This window comes from Capsicum annuum, chromosome 5, assembly GCF_002878395.1.
Source record: "Capsicum annuum cultivar UCD-10X-F1 chromosome 5, UCD10Xv1.1, whole genome shotgun sequence".
NCBI lineage: Eukaryota > Viridiplantae > Streptophyta > Magnoliopsida > Solanales > Solanaceae > Capsicum > Capsicum annuum.
The window spans coordinates 15,304,224-15,309,543 of NC_061115.1; positions in this window are offsets into that span (position 1 = coordinate 15,304,224).

Below are 5,320 nucleotides of genomic sequence, written 5' to 3' on the forward strand. Positions count from 1 at the left end.
ACAAGTATATCAGACATAAACGTCAACCTAATACAATTTACAAGAAGATATGGGTGATAGGGTTACCTTTTAAAATGGCCTTTTTCATGTGGAGACTACGAAAATTTAAGATCCCAGTGGATGAAAGAGTGAGGAATAGTAAAATGAGGGACCATCGGGGTTCTGGTTCTGTGAGTGACCCGATCAAGAAGCCATGATACATGTGTTCTTGATATCCATTACTGCTAACATGACATGGTCCTTCTTATCTTCTTGTGCATTGGGGATGCAGTAATAGGAATTCATCAATTTTTAACTACCAAGCAAGACACGTTTCAGCATATAATGAGGGAAAGAAATTAAAGAGCAGACTATTTGGCTAACATAGCAATTGACAAAGGGAATTGCAGCTACATAGAATTTAACAACATGGAATCTAAAGGTCGAAAACTGATCAAAAGTGGCAAATTACAATGTTTATATTTAAGAGTATCACCTATCAGGGAGTGATGGGGCTTAGAAGGCTACACATAATGTTTCTCACTATAATATTTAAAAACTGCCTTAAAGGCATCAAAATGACTGGAATGTTAAGTAGCCTCTTAGATGTCAACCAACAAAAAGGATTTGACGAAATGAAAAGGTCTTTGGTCATATTGGAGTTGAGGAACCTGAATGTCATGTCTCTCTCTGTATGGTGGCAGTGGATTGGAGCTACTTCAGTACTCCATTCCAGCTCCACCTACATGAACAGAAGGATTAGAGACGGCAAGAAGGTAAGAAGAACAATATTGATTAGTCACAAAGGAAAAAAGCAAGACACCAGTAGACAAAAAAACTTAGGACGATGCGGTAAGCTCATACCATCCATCAAAGAACACAGCTGGAAAAAGAATGAAGAAGACATAAGTGACAAAATGATATGATGAATAGAGAGACAAAGTTAGAAGAAAATGAAGAACTCTTACTCTTGAAAGTTGATATAGCAACAACAAAAAGATTCATATACATAGTGTTGATGATCCATAGCAAAAGAAAGTGGAGCTTAAGGTTGAACCATGACCATAATATTTTGAAGGATTTTTGAAAAGAAAAACCGGGTGGGTTGGTTCGGATGTCCGAGTTGGGCTGGAAAGATTTTATTTTTTATTCCGTTATTTTTCTGTTACTAATAAGGGCTGCCGGCTTAGTGTATTTGCTTTTTTCGTGATTGATTAACAAAAAAAAAAACAAATTTAGTTAAAAATATAAGAAATTAAAAAATTTAGTGTTGCAATACAATTTTCATAAAGTAAATAAGTAGCCGACTGCTTGGGACTCCAAAATAAGAATTCACTGAGTGTTCCAGATAAGCCAAAAAAAGAAAAAAAAAATTATAAACTTGAAGTAGCTGAAAAATAATTCACTGGACCATTTCATCACTACCAATAAACAGAGATGATTCATTTGATCTTCAATTAAGCTAGAAAGCAAGTCAGATAAAAAAAAACATAGAACAACCAACAAAGTGGCCAAAGTGTGAGTGAAGAAAAAAAATTGGAGTAAAAAAATGTATAGAATCCCCTTGGTGTATTGAAAACAGTTTAAATTTGTCTTTCTTCCATCCGTTGGACCCCAATTGACTTTAATGTTAGTTTTGGAGTTAAATATGTCCCTCCTACCACATATTGAGCCTCAAATCCTCAATTACCCTTGTCATCAATTCTGATATTAAAATACCTCTTTTTTAACAAAATTTTGAAATAATACTTGTGGGCTTTAATCAAATATGTGACACTGATTTAATCGTTGGTTCACGTGATCCCAATCGTAAATAACCCTACTTGTCCAAGTTAATCCAAAATAATTAGAAACCATTTATTTGTACTTGGTTCCTTCGATGTGTCACGTTTGGGTTAAAAATCAATTCGGTGGATTCTTGAAAATTCACCCCAACAACTTAGAACAAATAGATCTAATGGGTCAAATTATTTATAGATTGGATCTAATATCTACATGGACTGATAAAGAAAAAAAGTTCATAAATAACAAATTTGACCCTTTAACTAAGACAGTCATAGCAAAAAGTTACTAAATATCCAAAATAACAACTTGTACTTAACTTTTACTGACGAAATATATATACAAATAGCTGAATATCCTAGTAACTTTAGCTTAAAACGAAAAAGAATATTAGTTACCTTAAATCACGTTAATTGAAGATTCTATTTTTAAGGAAGTTTTTTAAAATGAGTTTCAAAAAATAAGATTTTCTCTCTTTCTTTCTCTTCTATTTCTAGCTTTTCTTTCTCTTCATTTTCTTTATTTTTATCTTTTTTTAATATATACTAGTTTAGGTGTACGTGTCTCGTGCGTGTACCTCACTTTGTTGAGTTTAAACGTTATACTAAATAGGATATTTGTTTAAATAATAAAGATGAATACAATAATTGAATTCAACTTCTTTTGGAGAATTTATTTAATTAAACCTAACCTTTACCAAAAAAATTTCTCAAAGCCGATCGACATTCATCTACCACCTGTAAACTGCAATAAAATAATACGATGATAGTGACATCAAAGCAATATAATTAAATCTAACCTTTACACAATTTTTTTTTCAAAGTCGCCTGACACTCATCTACCATCTGTAAACTATGACAAAATAATACGACAATAGAGATATCAAAATAATACAACTAAACTTTAACTTTACACCAAAAAAAAAAATCTTAAAACAAAAATATAAAAATAATACAATTAAACCTAACTTTTACATAAAAAAAAATTCCTTAAAATCGACCGACATTCATCTACCACCTGTAAATTCATCTACGACCTGTAAACTAAAATAAAATAATAAAATAGTGATCACAAAGCTTCAGTTTTGATGAAAATAATTCTTGTCTGAGCGAAAATTTTGACACTAAAGAATGACTTGAATGAAAACAAAGAAGATACATATATACACACACATTGAATTATATTATGTTGATAAAAATAGTGAAGAAGTTGAGAGTCAGAAAATTAAGCATCCACCAATCTAGACATGCAATCGCATCAAGTTAGATGAACACCAATAATATTTTTTCAATAAGTAAATCAGTTTCTTCTCTAGTTTAACGTGCATCTCAATATTTATAGAAATATTTCCTTAATAGAGTCCTATTTTAGGAGTATTTTTCTAATTGATTAATAAAAAAAAAATATTAATTGATTTTCCTTTCATATATTTTAGGAGTCCCATATATTTTAGGAGTCTAGTTAATATAATAAAAATAATTAAATAATAAATTAAAAAAATAATGAAAAGACAGTTTTGTCTTAAGGAGAGTCTTTTAATGAAGGACAAAAAGTTTAAATCACTTTTCTAAGGATCTTCACATTTTTAATATATTGTACATATATATATATATATATTATATTTTTGCATCTCTTTCCCTCTTTGTATTTTATATTTTTACCACTCTTTCTTTTTCTCTTTTTTATATTTATTTTTTATATTTTCACATCTCTCACCCTCTTTGCATTTCATATTTTCTCTTTCTCATTTTTCTTGTATTTCATATTTTTTGTATTAAACAGTACATTTTATATAAATTATTTGTATTTGTATCTCAAATTTATTATTTGTATTTGTATTAAACTAGTATCATTTGTATTTGTGTGATTAAACACTGTTATCATTCTTTAAAATATTTATACGAACACATTTAATTTTTATGAAATACATATACAACTGTAAATTCAGTCCTTATTCACATGCAAATACATAATTATTTTTATGATCTCAAATACATATACAACACATGGACCCTTTAAACACTGTCATCATTCTTTGATATATATATATATTCATTTGTTTGTTTTGAAATATGTATACAACTACAAATCTAATGTCTTAATTCATATACAAAATACATAACTGTTTTTATGATATCAAATACATATACAACACATTGATACATTAAAAACACTGCCACAATTCTTTGAAAATTCATATACAAATTTATTCATTTATTATGAAATACATATACAAGTACAAATTCAGATATTAACATTAAATATGTACACAACCATAAATCTCAGGCCTTATTCACATACAAAATGCATAACTGTTTTTATGACATCAAATAAATATGTATAAATGACATAACTACCAACCTTTTAAAAGTAATTACACTCTCTCCCACTTTTTTAATTACTTTACTATCTCTCCCTATTAATATACATAACATAGCCGACATATACATAACATTCTGTGTATATGTGAGATTTTTGTAATATGTTTAGGTGATTGAGATTTTTTGTAATATTGAAAACATAAGTTGTGTATTTGTGTAATTTTTATTATATACAACACGTAGACCCATTAAAAACATTGTCATCATTCTTTGAAATACATATACATTTTTTTATTTATTTGTTATGACATATATATACAGATTTTATTGACATCAAATACATATACAACACCACTAAATAACCATCAACCTTCCCCTTCCCCCTTTTTTCTCGATGACCTCCACTACCATAAGAACTAATTTCTTTATCATCCTCTTTTTTTGAGAACCACAATTAATGTTGAAGCTCTGAGCTTTGACCAAATAGATCCCATTTTTTTTTTGGTGAAATTCAATCCACTAATGACTTCAACTCCACTGAAACGTCTTCGATTTCGATTGATAGCAAACCCACGAACTCCGGGACAACCATAACAACTACGAACCACCAATAATATTTTTGTCAAACCAACAGTGATATCATCTAATGAAAACTCCAATGATGTTCTCAAAGAGTGAAAGAAAAATAACGTGAGAAATCTTATAGAATTTGAAATCTAAAAATAGGAGAAAACTTGGGAAAGTAAGGAGAAAGTAAGAAAGAGGTAAAATTTAAAAAGAAAGGGATAAATGCTAAGGTGTGAAGCCCTGGTAATTGTAAAACGCGGTTGTGGCTTGACCTTACTGAAACTAATGCTATTTTTGCTATTCCACATATTTTTCTTAAAATATTGCTATTTGGTATAATTATGAACTTAAATTTGTTAGTTTCTATACTTTTTTTGTTGATAAATCAATACCACCTATTTAATTAAGGTCCAATATATGTGCTCATTTAATTTTGTTAAAAGGTTAGATATTGCTAAATGTAACGAAAAATTGGATCCAATAGATGAAAGGAGGGTCATTTTAACCCAAACATCAATGTTGAGGGCATATGTGAGAGAAGCAAAAATTTGAACCATATTTTTAATCATGAACAACCAATTGATTATTCACAATTATTGAAGGGAAACTTGCATAAATGTATGTTGCGGATCAAGTTTATCAACATGACCAAAATATATTCTATTGATACA